Source organism: Marmota flaviventris, chromosome 9 (assembly GCF_047511675.1).
Source record: "Marmota flaviventris isolate mMarFla1 chromosome 9, mMarFla1.hap1, whole genome shotgun sequence".
Classification (NCBI taxonomy): Eukaryota; Metazoa; Chordata; class Mammalia; order Rodentia; family Sciuridae; genus Marmota; species Marmota flaviventris.
In genome coordinates this window covers 41,918,660-41,938,826 of record NC_092506.1, presented here as the reverse complement: position 1 = coordinate 41,938,826, position 20,167 = coordinate 41,918,660, and positions in this window count along the sequence as shown.

Here is a 20,167-nt window from a genome sequence, read left to right as displayed (position 1 = left end):
CATTGAAGAGGTCTTTCACCTCTTTTGTTCAATTCATTCCCAAATATTTTATTTTCTTTGAGGCTATTTTGAATGGGGTTGTTTTCCTAATTTCTTTTTCAATTGATTCATCACTTATATATAAGAATGCAATTGGTTTATGGTTGTTAATTTTATATCCCAATACTTTGATGAATTCATTTATTAGTTTGAGACGTTTTCTGGTGGAGATTTTAATTCTTCTAAATATAGAATCATGTCATCAGCAAATAGGGATTGTTTGAGTTCTTCTTTTCCTATTTGTATCCCTTTCATTTAATTCTTCTATCTAATTGCTCTGGCTAGAGTTTCCAAGACTATGTTGAATAAAAGTGATGAAAGAGGGCATCCCTGTCTTTTCCAGTTTTTAAAGAGAATGCTTTTAATTTTTCTCCATTTGGAATGATGTTGGCCTTGGGCTTGGCATATATAGCTTTTATAATGTTGAGATGTTTTCTTGCTATCCCTAGTTTTTCTAGTTTTGAAGATAAAGGGATGCTGTATTTTGTGGAATGCTTTTTCTGCATCTATTGAGATGATCATATGATTCTTGTCTTTCAGTCTATTCATGTGATAGAGTACATTTAGAGATTTCCATATGTTGAACCAACCTTGCATCCCTGGGTTGAACTCCATTTGATCATGTTGGTCCACTCAAGATTGCTTCTATTCCACTATTTTACCATATTTTTATTTGTATGTTTTTATTTTGTTTGTATAAACTTTAGTACCAACTTCTGTAGCTCTAGGAGAAATCTTATTGGAATTCTATTGGAGTTGCATAAAACTTTTAGATAAAAGTAGGACAAATTATCTCTTTAAAATGTTAAACCAGCATGTTCAAGAAAGAGTGAATTTTTTTAATTTATCATGATGTGTGTTTTTTGGAAATAAAAAAATTTCCCCTTCCAGGTTTTATACGTTTTTATGTGGCTAATTACTAAATGTTTAAATTTTTTGTTGCTATCAACTCTAAGTAGTTTTTATTTGTATTCATGAAGAGCATTGACTTTTATGTGATCATTTTAAATCTCAGTATCATATTGAATATTATTATAGTTTAAGACCATATGTACATTTGTGAGTAGAATGCATCATTACCTGAATTAAGAGACACTTATGAACACATCAATGGGTTACCTTTCTAGTTGTGCCAAGAGGACATGAATCTGAGGACTAGGGAAACAGAAAATAGAGTGTTGATTTGAATGGATAATAAAGAAAGACAATAAAATGGTCATAATTCAAGGAACCAATGTGAAAAGCCAAGAAAAACACTGTCTAGGGATTTCAGTACAAAGTTTGTGGTATTACAGTCAAGGATTCATTTGTTACATTTTTAAAAAGCCTCCCAAATGTTCTTGGAGAGTGTGTTAGGATGGTTTAGTCATAAACATACAGCTTGTTCAGTTCCAAAGGCTATAGCTAAGCAAGGACCATGACCAGGAAAAGAGCTAAGCTCTGTCCTCTCAGCTTCCATTATACCTCTGTACTAAAACTTTAGTCATGCCCACAGAAACCTAGTGCTTCAAGCAACACAGTTTTGAAAACCATTAGACCAGGAAACTGAAGGTACCATCCCACAAGCTGCAGCTTACAAACAAGTTAATGTTCACCGTGCAGTAGACAGGGCTAAGGTCTGAGAGTCTGATAGACCTGGTTTTCCAATCCAGTTCTCAAGTTGGGGAAGTCGCTTTATCTTTTTGAGCCTTAGCTTCCTTATATTTAAAATAGAAAAATACCCTCCACGTTGCTGAGTTATACTGAAAGTTCAGAGATTAAAAATTTATGATATCAGATAGGAGATCAGTTTATACTAATGTATTTCATGGATCTTAAATATGACTTTTGCTTTCCTATGGGAACTGCATCACTCTTTTGTGGTTTCAAATAAAACTGGTGGTCTGGGAACCTCTGGTAGAGGCTGCTTGCTGATTTGCAGGTTTCTGCACTTTGGCTTGTAGTGACAGGCAGTTCTCTTAAACACTCCTAGGATAAAGTGTGGCTTTCCTCAACTCTCTCCCAATTGTCTCTTTCAATTTTATTCCCTTCCTATTACTTGGAATTGACATTCAGCATGGCAAAGCTCAGTCTCTTGTCCCTGTTGTTTTAGGTCAGTACTCACACCAAGGGAGGCATGCTTATATCATTCCAATGTGAAATATTTCAAATATCATTCCTGCCTGGAGTGGATTAAAGACTGCCATCTACTGGATGTGTATGCCATGTCAGGTGTTGGCAAACATGATGCATAAACTCAGCTCATCCTCATGTTCGTCCTTTGAGGGAGGTATGGACATTATTGATACTATCACAACTTTGTGGATGAGGAGACATCCTTCTCCAAAGTCTAAGAGCTAAGCAGTGTTGGTGCCAGTAATTAAACCCACCCACTCAAACCCCAATTTCTGCTCCTACCACTATAAAATATTCTTTCTTTTGGTATAGATATTCCATAATGGATAATCCCAAAATAAAATAAAATCAGGGGGCCTATTATACATTATACAGGAAATACACCTGCCAAATATATCCAATGATACTGAATTTCCAGAGCATTTCAGATTACTATCCAAATAAAATAGAAAAAGATAATCAACTACTCATTGTACAAATATGGAGATTTTAAAATTATTTTTGTATTATTGCTAATGGGTTCAAAAATAAACAGGTCAAATTCCTAACTAGACCAGTAAGAAAGGGTCTTGGTAATTTGTTGATCTAACTAGCATCTGCAACATTAATTTGGATGAAGACACAGATCTCATCTAAAATGGCAAGGGAGTCTAAGAATGATATATTAACAGTTTTAAATATTGGCTTAGTGGCTAGGAAATAATTATTTTTTGTGTGTCTGTGGGTTCATAGAGCATTGGTTTTATGGTTAGTAGCTTATCTGCCTTTGAGCTAAAAAGACTTCATATTTTTAATTGTGTGTCCAAAAAGATTTTATGGTGAAATGCTTTCCCATCAAAATGTCTACAAGTTATTTTCTTGCTCCTGATGGCAAGAGATAAGCATAAAAATAATCCAGAGCAAAAAAGAATGTTATCTATTACAGAATCTCCCCATAACTGAAGGAGGAGGTACTCTGCACTATTCTTTGCTTTCTTTCTTTCATTTTTTAATTGAAAGAAATGCTGCTATCTTCTAATAAAAGATTTTGGAAGAGGGTCATTCCCTGACTACTTCCTCTGACACTTTCACACTTAAATGGGCAACTTAAAGGACTAAAAATCTTTGATTTGGAGCTATGAAATAATTTGTTTTCATTTAATGGAATTTCTGATGGGAGGTGGGGTACACACAAGAGAAACTAGCACCATTTTACAGGATCAGTGTATTTGGTCAAATGCATTGAAGTTAGTAAACTGGATTAAGGTTTTATAATTGACAGAAATCCTGTTAAATCTGCACAATCTCAGATATTTCCTGAACCAGCCCACCCCTAGTCTTGCAAAATTCCATGACAGTTTTCCTTTAAACTGAAATCTCACTCCTAAACCCACCAAGAAAATGCCTGTGGATTTTGGAAGTCTCAAAGAAAGCAGCAGATGCAGTCCTGATAGCTCTTACATGGTCTTAATTCCTGATGCTTATTCAGTTGGTTTTGTCACCCATCTCCGAATCTTAAGTTGTTGTTGTTATTATTATTATTATTATTATTATTATTATTATTATTATTATATATTCATTCTATACTTTATTAAATGGAATATCTGTCCATTTACTATCTTGATCAAATTTTAAAATATCTTTGAGTTTTCATCACATAGCTTTTAATGTTTCTTTTTAGATTTATATCTATGTAATTTTGGTTATAATGTAAGTTATATTATTTTAAATGTCAAATTCCCCTTATCAATGGGAGATAAGCTTTATGACCTCTAGTATAAACCCATGTATTTCTCATGTATTTAGTATTTGAGCTCTGTTTTGCTTGGTTTTTTTTTTTTTTTCCACTTGCAATATCCAGAAAGGAGGATGCAGGGGTGGACCTGGGGGCAGAATATCTTCTTTGGAAAAATATATGAGCTCCTACATTATAGCAGGGATTTGCTAGGTTATTGCATGGAGTAGCAAGACATCCTAGGAAACTAAAGTTCAAAGTGCATTCTTACCCCACCCATTGAGCTATTCAAAGGAATCCTACTGTTATTTGCAATGGAAAGAACATCCTCATGATTTAGTATGTTTTAACTTAGGCAAAATCTGCAGGTAAATGTATCCTTATATAAAAGGTAACAAGGATGGCATTCCTTTTTTTTTTTCTGACTGTCTCCAGGTCTGATATCCTGTGTTCAGCTCTTTTTTGTTCGGCAACTAACTAATATAGGAAAATGCTAATATAGTTAACTTCCCAATGAGTATACTAGAAGCAACCTTTATTTTTGTTTTTGTGCTGATTGGTATAATTCAAAAAATCTGGGATGATCTTTATGAATCCATATTCTTAAACTAATTAAAATTGGCATTCCCATAAGAGGACTCTATTAGTGGAATTCTGCTTGTCATGCTTACAGAAATAATTGATCTTCATCATGATAACAGAATGTTTCAAAGCTTCCCAGGTGGCATCTGAATCATCAAGAAATTGAATTGTGCTCAACAGAGATTTGTTTAAGAGTCCATTATTAAACTTTAATCTGTTATCTCTTTATACTACATGACAACACTTTATTAAATTTTATATTTAATTTTGTAGAAAATTCACTTCCAAAACCATCCCATACAATAGCAAATGAACACAAATGAATTTAGCCCCTGTATTATATGGGTAGTATTGTGAAGAGGCACTAATACTTTTGGAAAACCCACTATATGCCAGGTATTTTTAAATAAACATCATAATTTAGAGTGGTTTATATTTACAGAAAAGTTGTAAAGATAGCATAGAGAATCCCCACATAATCCACACCTCATTTCCCCTGTTATTAACATATTAGTATAGTTCATTTGTCACAATTAATTAACATATTAATTCAGTATTATTAACAAAGACCCATAGTTTACATTAGGTTCACATTCTCTTTCATACAGTTTTGTGAGCTTTGACAAATGTTTGATAGCAAGCATCCATCATTGTAGTATCATACAGATAGTTACACTGTCATTCCCCCATGACAATTTGCTCCAGATTTCTCTTATGTTTTCATTGTCTTTATATGCTTTCCTTTTCCAGAATGCCACAAAGAGGAAATTATACAGTATGCAGACTTTCAGGCTGGCTTCTTGCACTTTACAATGTGCATTTAAAGTTTCTCATGTATTGTTGTGAGTTTATATTTCACTTCATTTGTTGTTGAAAAATAATTCACCATATGGATGTACCATAGTCTGCTTATCCATTTCACCTATTGAAGAATATTTTGGATGCTAACAATATTGGTAATTGTGAATAAAGTTGCTTGAGAAATTTTGTCCACGTCCACAAAATTACATGCCATCATTTTAATTAAGGTTGTATTATTACTGTAGATCAAGTTGAGGAGAATTGATATCTTAGCAATATTGAGTCTTCATACTATACTTTATTAAATGGAATATCTGTCCATTTACTGTCTTGATCAAATTTTAAAATATCTTTGAGTTTTCATCACATAGCTTTTAATGTTTCTTTTTATATTTATATCTATGTAATTTTGGTTATAATGTAAGTTATATTATTTTAAATGTCAAATTCCCCTTATCAATGGGGGATAAGCTTTATGACCTCTAGTATAAACCCAAAACCTGCAGATAATACTAAATATTGGATTTTTCCTACATTTACATACTTTTGATAAAGTTTAATTTAAACACTAAGTACCCTAAGAAATTAACAGCAGTGACTTATCATAGATCTTAGCAACCTAAGCATTCAATTAATTTTTTTTCTTAGTAACTCAACAAATTTTATCATTTAGGTAAAATTTATATATGGGAAATAGAAGTTAGAGAGAAATAAGTAATTTTAAAAAGGGGATCTCATGCAAATACATGAAAGAAGTGTCGAGTAGAGTAAGGAGATCTAGGGGAAGAAGAAGAAGGAGGGGAGGGAAAGGGGAGGAACAGCAGACTGAAACTGACCAAATTATGCTGAGTACATTTAAGAATATATCACAATAAATCCCACTTTATATATAATTATAATGCAAAAAATTTAAATAATGAATAGAAGACCAGTAGGGTAGAGGAAGAGTGTTAACTGGAAGGAGGAGGGAGTAAATGAAAAATACTTAGGATTGAAATGAAGCAAGTTGTTATGTGCATATAAAAAATGTCACTATGAGCCCCACTATTTTGTAGAATTATAATGCACTAGTAAAATAGTAAAATAAATTTTGAGCATTAAATTAAAGGAAGCACTTCATGACTTCTCTTTGGCATATCTTAATTACCAGAATCCACTGCTCTTGGACTTTAAATAAGGTTTACTTGAACACAAGTACTGTGATAATTCATTTTGTGTCAGGTTTTTTTTTTTTTTTTTTTCTGTTTTTGACCAAAAGACCTGACAAGAACAACTTTTAGGTGGAAAAGTTTATTTGGGGGCTCATGGTGTCAGAGGTCTCATTGCACAAATGGTGTTTTAGTCAGCCTAATTCCTGCTGTGACTAAAAGATCTGACCAGAACAACTGTAGAGGAGCAAAAGTTTATTTTAAGGGCTCACAGTTTGAGAGGTTTTAGTCTGTAGAAAGCCGGCTGCATTCCTTGAGGTTCGAGGTGAGGCTGAACATCATGGCAGAGGAGTGTGGTGGAGAGAAGCTCCCATCATGGTGCTCAGGAAGCAGAGAGAGAGAGCGGTTCCACTTGCCAGATACAAATATATACCCCAAAGCCACGCCCCAATTCCTACCTCCTCCAGCCATACCCTACCACTTCATTTACCACTCAGTTAATCCCTATGGGGGAATGATTGGGTTAAGACTCCCACAACCCAATCACTTCTCCCTAAACCTTCTTGTATTTTCTCACACATGAGCTTTGGGGAACACCTCACATCCAAACCATAACAGATGGGAAACTCCATTCCTCAGGGCCCAAGGAGAGGCATAACATCATAGCAGAAGATTGTGGAGGAGGAAAGCAGCTCAGGGCTTTGCACCAAGAAGCAGAGAAGAGGGTGGGGGATAGGGGGAATACTCCACTCTCCAGATACAAAATATGTACCCCAAAGGCAAGTCCCCATTGACTCACCTCCTCCAGCCACATCCTATCTGCCTACAATTACCACTCAGTTAATTCCTATCCAAGAGTTAATTCACTGATTGGGTTAAGCTCTCATAACTCAATCAATTCACCTCTCAACCATCTTACATTGTCTTACATCAGTTTATGAGAGATACATATCTAAACCATAACACCATGACAGTTGATCTGACAACATAGGTGGCTATAGATAAAGGGCAGGTAGCATAATCAGCATGGATACACTGGGCAAAGAAAGGGATCATGTATGTCCTGGGCAGCATGAGGCAGGATGGCAAAAGTTTTTATTATGATACTCAGAACAGTGAGAAAATTAAAACTTATTAATTCTTTATTTCTATAATTTAACATTTTTGGAACACAATTGACTGAAAATAATTGAAACTCCAAAAAGCTAAACCACAAATAAGGAGGCTACTATAGTCATTGTTGAAATCACTTATTTTATATATTAACCTTGCATCCTGAAACCATTCTATATTTAAATTTTTAACAATAAAATTGTCTAGGACTATTAAGTAGGATTTCCAGTGCAATTTTGAGTAGAAATGGTGAGACAGGATATTTTCACATTTTTTCTCCTGATCTCTGGGAGTACGCTTTCGCATGAAACTTCCCCATGAAGTACAATATTACATGTAGGTTGATTTGTAGATATTCCTCATCAAATTGAGGATGTTCTCCTCTATTCCTAGTTTTTATCATGAGTGGCTATTGAAATTCATCAAATGCTTTTTCTGCATCTCTTTGTATGATCATATAGTTCTTCTTTTAGCCTGAATTGATGGATTATATTAATGGATATTCGCATATGAAAACAGCCTTGCACACTTGGGATAAACTCTACATGTGACATAGAATTCAGTTTATACATTTTTGCATTCAATTCAGTAATGTCTTCTTGAAGATTTTTGCATTTATGTTCATGAAAAGTATTGATCATGAACTTTTAACATTTCTTGCAAGTTAGGTCTCTTACTGGTGAATCTTTTCTCTGAGGAAATCTTTATTTAACTTTGTGTTTGTATGTGTGCGTGTATGTGTGTATACACATGTGCTCATGTGCATGTTGTTGGAGATTGAACCCAGGACCTTGTGCATATTAGGCAAGTTCTTTACCACTGAATTGTACCCCTGGACTTTATTTAACTATGGCATTCTAGTATGGACAGGGATTCTCTCCACCCAAACGCTTTACATATCTCACTGCATTCTGAATTTTCTCACATGGGTTCTGATAATTCCATTGTAATCCTTGTCCTTGTTCATTTATAGGAAAGATTCCCATACCCTAAACTCTGGTTTCTTTTTAAATTTTCTCTTTTCCATTAGTTTTTATGGTTGAATATGATATGGCTCATTGTCTATGTGTGTGTGTGTGTGAGTGTGTGTGTGTGCATGTGTGTGTTTGTATGTCTACCTGTCTTTCTGTGTGTGTTTTATTTATGTTACTTGTTTTTCTCTGATATTCCTAGATCTGTAGTTTGGTATCTGTCATTAATTTTTGAAAATTTCCACCATAGTTACCTTAAAATTTCTCATGCTTAATCTTTTTCTTATCCTGGTATTCCAGTTAGGTGTGCACTCCATATTTTGATATTTTGCCATAGTTCTTGGACATTCTTTTCTGTTTTCATATTTTCCACTTTTCATTTCAGTTTGAAAGTGTACACTGACTTATCTTCAAGCTTGGTGATTATTTCTAGGTATTGACCAATCTACTACTGAGTCTGTCCAGGGCATTCTTTGTTTCTCTCATAGTATTTTTTATTTCAGCATTCCTACTTGTTCTTAACAATTTTCTCTGCTTATATAATTCCTTTGCTCTATGTGTCACTTAATTTTTCAATTCTAGACCTTACTCTTTTATTTACAGATATTTAAAATTCTAACTTGGGTGTTCTACATTGTGCTCTAATAATTGCTTTGTCTCCCTAGATCTCCCCACCACCACCACCACCACCACCACCACCACCACCTTTGACATGCTTTGTAATATAGTGGGTAAAAAAGACTTGCTGTAGATAATTCAATGTCAGGATAGATGTTAATCTGGCAAGGTATTAGGCTGTATTTATTGTGGTTTTTTGTAGAGATAGATACCAGAAGCTTCAGAATGTTTTAGTGTCCTTTTTTTTTTAAAAAAAAAAATCTCTTCTTGGCTTTGTTTATTCCTAAATATTATACCTATGTGATCTCCTGTCCCATGCATCTTTTTTAGCCATAATTCACTATGATTTTACTGGAGACTTTTTTTGTGTACTGCTAAGTATGTAGGAGAGAGAAGTTTCTATAATTTTCCACTCAATTCTCAGACTTCTAGGGGTTGTGTCTTAGCACTGTGACCTTTACATGTTTTCCTTCAGTAATATAGATTCCCCTTGTCCACTTCTCTACTCCCTTTCCTGGCTGCAGTATTATCTGGAAAACATGTCTTTGTCATGGAAAGTTCTCTGCATATATTTCACAATAATTACTCTTCCATTTTCCCAGAGAACCTCATGTTCTCTCTTGGTTCTCCTCCAGGTAAGCATTTCCCAGTTGTGTCTGTCTGGATTTCCTCTCTCTTCCAATTTGGGGGTAGAAATTTGTCCAGAAACATATTCTCTGATGGGTCCTCCCAAAAGTGATTAATTTCGGTTTGTTTCATTTTTCTAGTGGCAAAGACTTGGAGTGATGACTTCCAAGCCTCTTTTCACATTAAGGCAAACTGAACAAAAGTATTCTTAAAATATTTTATTTAAATATCACAGTAATATTGAAGTATAATGAAATAATTTAACAGAGACCACACAGTTAGTGAGACAGAAAAAGATCCAGAGTTTAAATTTACCACATGCTTCTTTTGCACACTGCACGTGCTGCTCCATGGAATTACCAATAGCAGCAACAGGAGCATGAAAGATTGGTGTGAATTCAGGAGGCAGCAGCTGAAATGGGTATCTAAGATCCATGATTATTTTCAGATGGAAAAATAATTTGATCCAGTAACTACTATTTAAGTAAAGGTCAAATCATTTCCTACTGTACTCAGTGATGGATAGTATAGTTCAATAGTGTTCATATAGGGAGTTTGTAATGTGGTCATTGACCTTGTACATTGACACCTGCATTATAAAAGAGCAAATTTACACTGTAACTGGAAACTTACAAACATTGCAGTAGGCCAGCACCATACACTGCACATCCATTCAAAGGCTAACAGTAGCATTTGAGGGCATAGAGGGGAGAGCAAAATAGCAATCACAATGAAATACTTATTCTCCAGGTGACTTTTAGAAACATTCCATTAGTTCTCATAGGCACAAAACTTACAGTATTATTATTTTTGTTCACCAGTGTCTGTATTATTTATAAAGTTCATAATGAATGCAAAACAGATACTGTCATCTACAATTTACTAATAAGGAAGGCAGAGAAATCACTTGTTTGGGTCATAGGTATTAATTAAGTCATTGAGACCAAGACTAGACCCATCTTCCTTCTACCAAGTTAAACTGTGGAGGAATTGATTTCCATGTGTTTTATGTAGGAGGACTGCACAACTAGAGCTCAGGGGAGAGGGAAGAAGGTGGCCAACCTTGATAAAGTAATGATCTCTACACTTTATAACTCTTCACTGGCATTCTTCAGCTAGATTTTTCTCTGAGAGTGTTATGTAGGCGATGACACAAAGTCAGTTTCTGGCTTTAGTAAAAATAAATGCACAGATATCCTGACGCAACGATTAGTTCACCACCCACTTGCATTTTAAAAAAAAGAAAACAACAACTTGAGTATAGTTTTGTCATTTGTCTGGATGGGTATTCTACTTTCACAAGGCATATGTGATCTTGTACAACAACATGTGGTCTTTAGTCAGTTTTGAGTGGATTTTCATTTACATGATACAACAAGGTCTCTTTCATATACTCCCTTGCTTTTTAATTTTTTCTGATTACATAGATTTTGGTTTATATTAAAAAGTTCTCCCCCACAAGCCAGAAAAAATGATCATATAGGTCTATGATATAGTTTTACTAGTCTTTTATATGCTATGCATGATTGCATTGCTTAAACCTTAAATAAACTTAATTATTGTGCCTTTAATATAATTTAACTACAATCACTGTTATAGACTAATGTCTATTTTTGTCATGAGACCTCAAGCCAGTCATGGTGTGAAGAGGATCTGAAGTAGAAAGGTTTGTATGTATGGGAACTAGATGGGTATCTGCAAAACCCCATGTTTGCTGTCATCGGGAAGCTTTCTGCCCCAAAATTTGCCTCATAGTCTGTTTCAGAGTGGGGGTGTTAATATCAGAGGTTCAATCCTTTGGCTATAAAGAATGTATAATCCAAAGATTTAAGAATAACTTTGTATTAAATAGGCTTATACAATATTAAATCATTTCAATTAGTGCAAAGAAATGGAGATTATAAAGATCATGGAGATGAGACACGAAAACCAGGACATTATAAGGTAGTGTGTGGATACCCTTTAAACTCTGTTTTACTTTTTCTTTAAACCTCTAGGCTCTCTTTGTAGGAAGATCACTTTAAATTTAGGGTTCAATAGTAAAGTAGTCTGTAAATTCACTTTCCATTTAAGAGGACCGCCTTGCAGTAACTGTAAAAAACATGCTAAGATATATGCAATGATATAGTTATCTAAGGACCATTTATCCATAAGGCAAGGAGAAAAAATCTGACATAAATGATTTCTGAAAGAAATGGGATTTCAGATAAGCTTTGATGAGAAGATAGTGGTAGGCACAGTAAAAACTGTGTTTAAATGGAAAAATAATCTATGGGTTTTGATTTAATCCTACCACATCATTTGCACGTATTACTTCACCTCTCTGAGGCTTAAGTTTCTTACTTATGTAAAGGGGAAATTAGGTAAATTGGATGGAATATAGGTGGTTGCTTCTCATGTTTTTCTGACAGGTATCACTAATGAGATAGGATTCTCTTTACTGGTAAGCCTACAGAAAGCTTCAAAATCCTTTTCAAAATAGTAGATAGTGGTAGATAACTTTATGGAATCTATAAAAACATTGCTAGAAATAATAAGTAAATGTAGCAAATATTGCAGGAAGCTAAATCAATACAGAAAGATCAATGTAGTTTTTTATTCTAGGAATGAAACATTGGAATGTGAATTGGAAGTACAATAGTTTGATCCTATGTGCTCTACATCCTAATACATGCTTAGTATGGTCAGTCCTTGATTTTCATTATTCTAAAAAATGTGTAATAATAATATCACATTGTGGTCTTAAGTTGTATCTCCCTAATTAGAAATGAAATTTAGTGTGTTTCTGTGTGTTCATCCATTTGTCTTCTTTTATTGTCTATTCAGAACTTTTGCCCATTTGAATGAATTTTTATATTTTTGTTTCAGGAGTTCTTGGTATATTCTAAATACAAGTCCTTTATCAGATGTACAATTTCCAAAAGATAAATCATAGACCTAAATGTAAAAAACAAAAATACTATGTCCAAATATTCTTCCAGGATTTGTGGCTTGACTTTTCATTTTCTTAATGCTGTTTTTTTGGGGAAAAAAAAGAAATTATTAATTTATGAAGCCAAATTTATTAATTTATCCTTTATTTATAGTACTTCTGATGTCATATCTAGGAAATTTTACCTAATCCAATGTCACAAAGTTTTTCTCCCAAAAGTATTAGTTTTAACTATGTTCTTCTAATTGCTGAAGGTGGTGTGAGGCATCAAATATCATACCATTAAACAGAGGTGTCCAGATTTTTCAGTACCATTTGTTGAAAGATATTTTTTTAACAAAACTATCTGCTTCTTTATGAAAACCCAATAGACCATATAAGTATATGTCTCTTTCTGACTCTATTTTATTCCATTGAACAAAGTATTAAATTCCAGTATCATACTACCTTGATTATAGTAATTATATAGTAAGTTTAAATCTAGTAACATAAGTTCTTTGGCTTTGTTTTTATCCTTCAAAGTTATTTTTTGGGGCTAAAGGTGTAGCTCAAGGATGGAGTGATTATTTTGCAGGCCCAAAGCCCCAGGTTTGATTCCTAGTGCTGCAAATAAATAAATAAATAGATAGATAGATAAAAATTAAATTCCACATGCTTTGCATTTTCATATGCATTTTAAAATCAGCTTATCAGTTTATAAATAATACTGCTTGGATTTTAACTGAGGTTAAATTGAATCTATAGATTAATTAGGGGATTATTGGCATCTTAAAAAATATTGAATCTTCCTATTTATACACAATGGATAACTATCCTTTCGTTTAAGCAATTTCATTTCTGTCACCTAATTTTTGCTGGTTTCAGTATACAAGTTCCACACATCTTTTGTTAGATTTATTCTATTTATTTCACATTTATGATGCTATTGTAAATGCCATGATATTTTTAAGTTTCCAATTATTCTTTGCTAGTATATAAAAACAGAAATATTTTTTACACAACAATTTTATATCCTTCAACCTTGCTAAACTCACTTGTTTCAGTAGCTTTTAGTTTTGTAGATTAAGTCACATTTTCTTTATTAATGATTATGTCATCTGAAATTTTAAAAGTTTTACTTCTTTATCTTCTCTGTCTTCCCTCCCTCCCTCCCTCTCTCATTCCTTCTGGGGATTGAAACCAGGTGAGTTTTATCACTGAGCTGCAACTCCAGCCCTTTTAATTTCTATTTGGAGGCAGGATCTTACTAAGTTGCTGAGGGTCTCATTCATGTTGCTGAAGCTCACCTCAAACCCGAGATCCTACAGCCTCAGCCTCTGGAGTTGCTGGGGTATGGATGTGTGCCACCATGCCCACCTTCTTTTTTTTTTTTCTTACCTGATTTTGCAGGCCAGCAGCTCCAGTGAAGTTACACAGAATTACTGACAGGTTTCCTTCCTTTGCTTCTGATTTATATAAGTTGACTGTCAACTCGCTTACATTGTTTTCAGTGAAAACTTCCATATTTCTTATCCTTTTTCCTTTATATAAAATGTTTCCATTTTCCATGGCTGCTTTTAATATTTTAGCTTTATTTTTTGTTTTAATAAATGCAATATGATGTCCCTGGTATAGTTGTATTCATTTATCTTGTGACAGGGTTCACTAAACTTCTTGAGTCTGTATATTTATAGCTTTCATTGAATTTACAGAATTTTCAGGCATTATACCTTCAATAGAGCTCAACAAATTTCCCCATCTCTCTCTTCTTAAGAGATTTCAATTAAAGGTAGATTAGGCTGATTTAAGTTGTCCAACTGCTTATTGCTGCTCTTGTTTTTATTTTTTTCTTTTCTTTTATTCTTTTTCTGTGTTTTATTTTGGAAATTTCTTCTTGCTGTGTTCAAATTCATCAGTAATATTTTTTCTGGAGTGCCTAATGTGCCATTGATCCTATCCAGTACACTTTTAGTCTCAGATATTATAATCTCCACCACTAGAAAGTCTTATTTGTTTCTTTAATATCTGTTTTATATCTCTGAACATGTCACGTTCAATCTTTTCTCTAGCTTAGCAATGCATGTGACACAGATGTCAGTTTTATTATAAGTATCTATGAATGTCATCCATGCTGTTTCTTCTTCTTATTATTATTATTACTATTGGTTCTTTTTAGTTATACATGAAAGTAGAATCCATTTTAATATATCTACACACAAATGGAATATATCTTATTCTAATTAAGACCCATTTTAGTGGATGTACATAAGGTATTCATAAATGTACACAGGAAAATTATGTCATATTCATCCCACTCACTGTCTTTCCTTTTCCTATCCTTTTCCCTTTCCTTCATTCCCCTTTGTTTAACCTACTGAATTTCTATTCCCCTCCTTTATTGTGGGTTAGCTTCCACATATCAGTGAAAACATTTCACTGTTGGCTTTTGATAACTGGCTTGTTTCACTTAGCATGATAATCTCCAGATCCATCCATTTACCAGAAAAAGGCATGAAGTCATCCTTCTTATTGGTTAACTAATATTCTATATGTACATATATCACAATTTATTTATCCATTCATCTGTCGAAGAGCACCAAGATTGGCTCCAGAGCTTAAATATTATTAATTGAGTTGCTTTAAAGATTGATATGGCTGCATCACTGTAGTATGCTGATTTTTTGTTTTTATAGGTTCTTCTTCTAATTATGGGTGATGATTTCCTCTTTCTTTACATTCCTAAGAATGTTTTGAATGTAAATGACTGTGAGTTTTACTGGATTCTGAGCTAGGTATTGTTATATAATTGTCCCTCATTGTTAGCAGTGAATTAGCAATATATGCCCTCTAAGAACTTCTGATAATTTTCTCATGATTTTGTAAATTATGATTCTGATAATGAAATTATCTTATTACGTATATACATTTTTAAAAAACAAATTGTGTTTGGAGAATTGATTCTAAGAGGCAAGCATTGAATCAAAGAAGTAATTCAGGAGTTAAAATAATTCAGGTGAGAGAAAGTTGTAGATCAGTATGTTAGTCTATTTTCTGTTGCTATAACAAAATACCTGAAGCTGGGTATTCATAAAAGAAAGCAGTTTATTTAGCTCACTGTTTTGGAAGCTGAATGGCCAAGATCAAGTGGCCCTATCTGGTCAGCCTCTCATGAGGATACTCTTGGCTGGGTCACAACATGGTGGAGAAGCAGAAAGGGAATAAGCACCTATCCACAAAAATAAATAAATAAATAAATAAATAAATAAATAGATTGAGCATATGAGGTTGATTTGTATTACAATAACTCACTTTTTGAGAACTAACTCATTTATTAGGATCAGTAGGAATATTTACTGAGAATCATGTCTACAAAGACCTCCCACTAAACCCACCCCCCCTTAAAAGGTTATGCCACCTCTCAAAATTGCCATATTGGGGACAAAACTTACAGCACATGAACTTCTGGGGGACACAGTCAAACCATATCCACATGGTTGGTACCAATTAGTTGTATTGGCAGAAGTGGTACATAGAGGTCAGCATATTTTAAAGACAGGTCTAGAAAGTTTTTAATGAATCCGAAGTCTTAAATGTATGCAAAAGTAAATAAAACAGAGCTCCTCTGGGGTTTTGGGTCGTAGTAACAAGCTTCAAATGAAGCTTAGAGATGAAGCCATTAGGGAGGTGGAACAAATCAAGAGTTTAGTTTTGGATGGGCTGAGTCTGAAATGATGTCGATATCCTGGTGGTAACTCCAGAAGCTTCTTGGATTGGATGCCCTTCTGAGAGTTACTGTTGTGCCTTTGTACTGTGGCAGTGAAAACCCATCAGGCTGCACTCTCTGGCTTCCTCCTACCTGAACTGCTCTGTGTGTCTCCACAGGAGTTGCCCCCACGGCTTTGTCTCAGTCATGAAGGCCTCCAGAATCCTCCTCTGTAGTAGTGTCTTTGGTAGTCATCATGGAGTGCTCAGTACTTTCTCCTTGAAAAAGAAGTCTCAATTTGCCCCTCTAACCTCCTTGTAAAAACATGAGTTTTCATAGAAGGATACAGTCAGCCCCATTCTTCTTATATAATAAAATCATACAACCCATACAACCACACCTACCAAAACCTTCTGAAATGTGACCTTGTGATAAGAAAAAGAAACAACACTTCATGTCCTTAAGGAAATGCTTGAAATCCCAGAAACAAAGTGGGAAAGAAGTGGCGGTCCTCAGTGACATGTGCAATATTTTCAACACATTACTTGCTTTTTATTCGTGTTTAACTCTGACACACCCAACAATTGTATCCATCTTAATAAAGCTGAACAATTCAAGGGTGGAGTTCTGCCCTATTGCCTTTTTTTTCCCCCAACATAATGGAGAGCTGATAACTAGTGGGAAGCAGAGACTCTGACACACCCCAAAATTGTATCCATCTTAATAAAGCTGAAAAATTCAAGGGTGGAGTTCTGCCCTATTGCCTTCCCCCCGCCCCCAACATAATGGAGAGCTGATAACTAATGGGAAGCAGAGACTCAATAATTAAGGGCTATAAGAGAAGATTCTGGAAAAGTGGAGAATTTTTTACTTCCCAGAACTGATGAATGACTCAATAGTCAAGTACTGATAACGGTGATAATAGTTACATCCTTCATTGTTGTAGTTTTGTGCTTTCCTATCACATTGATATCCACAATCACATTCTATCATTCTAGAAGAGATGGCCATGATTGTTGGATGTTCTTTCCTTAAATTCTCTATTAAGATGTTCTGAAATAATCATGACTATAACAGTCCTACTTGCTTTAAAACTGAGAAAAAAAAAGATGATGTTCACCCCAAAGTAATTTATCTTTAAGAATTTGCTGCTGAATTCAGGTTAATGATGATAATTCCAGGCTGAGTTTAAGTAAGTTGTTCAAGAGTTAAAAATTCATGTCATAAGATGAATTAAGTGGACATAATTTGGTGATGTGACAGGGATATCCAGATGGCTCATAAAAATTTTCTTTATTTATGTGGCCAGAACACTCAGTAGAGAGTAACTTTGTTATCTGAGGTGTCAGCCCTCTGATCTTGGGCATGGTATCTCTGATTCTATTTTACCCCCACATCTGTACCTGCTAATTTTCTCACCAGCATTCCAGGTCTCAAGTAAGTCCATGTTTAGAGAATACGAGCAACCTCAGGTCACTTTCTTGATCTTCTTTGTGTTATTTGACGTGGGTAGAGTTGGAGAGCAGTAAGTCACTCTCTTTGTTGCTATCAATGAGAGCTTATGTTTGTGTTTGTCTGACAAAGATGCATCTTCTTATTCTAAAGTTGAACTAAGGATACTTTATTTTCACTAAATGAGGGAGACTTTACACTGACATGCACACACACAGGTGCACACGCATACAAAGATGAAAAGAATCAAAGAAAGGATCTTTGTAATGCTGCTCCTTATCCCCTATAGATATAATGATTTGAAAGAGATGAAGCCTCCACCCTAGAGTAAGTAAAGGATTGATGGCTTCTCATGTTGTTGGACATCAAAATGGCTTTGCATGTTGTTGTTGAATAAACCAATGCCCAGGGATAGGCTAGACTTCTGAGTTTCACCCATGTGGACTGTACCTGCCCTAGATGGTGCCACAGCTTTATTGTGGATTCAAGCATGCTTCTGGGGGCCATACTCAGGTGTTCTACTTTGGCCCTGCTCTGCTTGCAGGTCTATTCTAAGCCTGATATTTCTTCTTCTTTTTTCTTTCTTTTTTTTTTTTTTTTTTTTTTTTTTTTGCTTTTTTTGGTACCAAAGATTGAACCCACAGGCACTTAACCACTGATTCACATCCCCAGCCCTCTTATTATTATTTTTTTCAATATTAATTTTGAGACAGGGTCTCACTAAGTTGCTTAGGTTCTTGCTAAGTTGCTGAGACTAGCCTCAAATTTGCAATCCTCCTCTTTTATCCTCCCAAGATGCTGGAATTACAGTTGTGAGCCACCATACCCAGCTTAAGCCTGTGCTTTTTGAATCTTCTCCATTTTACTTTGTGTAAAAAGTTGAGCTACACTGATTCAGAAAAAGCCCCTTAGATGTGGCAACTGTTGGCCTTTATGATTAACTCCTCACTCTTTATATCCTTACCAGTGGTTGGCCTATGCAGAGGATGTTCATGTAACACATTTCTGGCTAATGAAGTATGAAGGAAAGTCACAGGGGTGGTGATTAGTCAGAGGAAATTCTTGCTGCTCCGAAGATAGATACAGAAAGAAACCATTCCATCCTTCATCTGGATATTTCCTCTCTGGATATATTTCTGTAAGACCTGTGACCATTTTGCTATACAGACTGAGTAAGCAGCCTCCCAACAATGGAATTAAAAATACAGAAATAACCAGGGTCTTTAATGGCTCTCTGTACTGAACAAAAACACTATTTTGAAGATCACACTGTCTCTGATATTCCTGTTATGTGAGATAACATGTGTTTTCTTGTTTTTAAAATAGTATTCTTATTGATTAAAATAAATGAATTCCTAACTGGCACAAGATATAAGGGGTTTCAATTAATATTCCTGCTCCCCAGGGACCCAGCCATGATAAAGTCTAGGGTTTCTACTAGATGGTTGAAGAGAAAAGCTTCTTCAGTATGAAGAGTAGGTTTTTCTTTCTCCACTTTCATACTGTTACCAATCCCTAAAATTAATTACTATGTACTTGAGTCAATGTAACTTTTTCCTGAAATACCCATATCTATATTCTTCTGAAAATCAAAGTGTCTATGATTAGATTTGAATTAAGAAAGCATTATTGTGGGGCTGGGGTTGTGACTCAGTGGTACAGCACTTGCCTAGCATGTGTGAGGCACTGGGTTTGATTCTCAGCACCACATATAAATAAGTAAATAAAATAAAGGTCCATCAACAATTAAAAATTATATATTTTTTAAAAAAGAAAGCATTATCAAATGAAATCTTCATCATACACCCTGTGTGTGATGAAGAATACTGTTTTAGTCAGCTTTTTCTTGCTGCTGTGACCAAAAGACCTGACAAGAACAATTAAAAGAGGAGAAAATTATTTTGAGGCTGATGGTTTCATATATCTCAGTCCATTGATACCTGGCTCTATTCCTTGGGGTTTTAGGTGAGGCAGGACACCATGGCAGAAGAGTGTGGCACAGGGAAGCTGCTGGGGACATGGCACCAGAAAACAGAGAGTGGGTCTAAGCTCAGCTCACAAAATATACACCCCAAAGGCATGCCCCAAATGATTTATCTCCTCTTGCCACATCCCATCTGCCTAAAGTCACAACTCAGTTAATCCCTGTCAGAGGATTAATGCACTGACTAGGTTAAGGCTCTCATAACCCAATCTTTTTCACCTCTAAACTTTCTTGCATTGTCTCATACATGAGCTTTTGGAGGATACCATATATCAAAACCATAACATATCTTAGCTCACTATTTCTAACACAAAGTCCCAGATATTGAATAAAATGAAATCATGGCATTTTACTAATGGATTAGGTCTCCAAAAGCTGTTGAATAAACT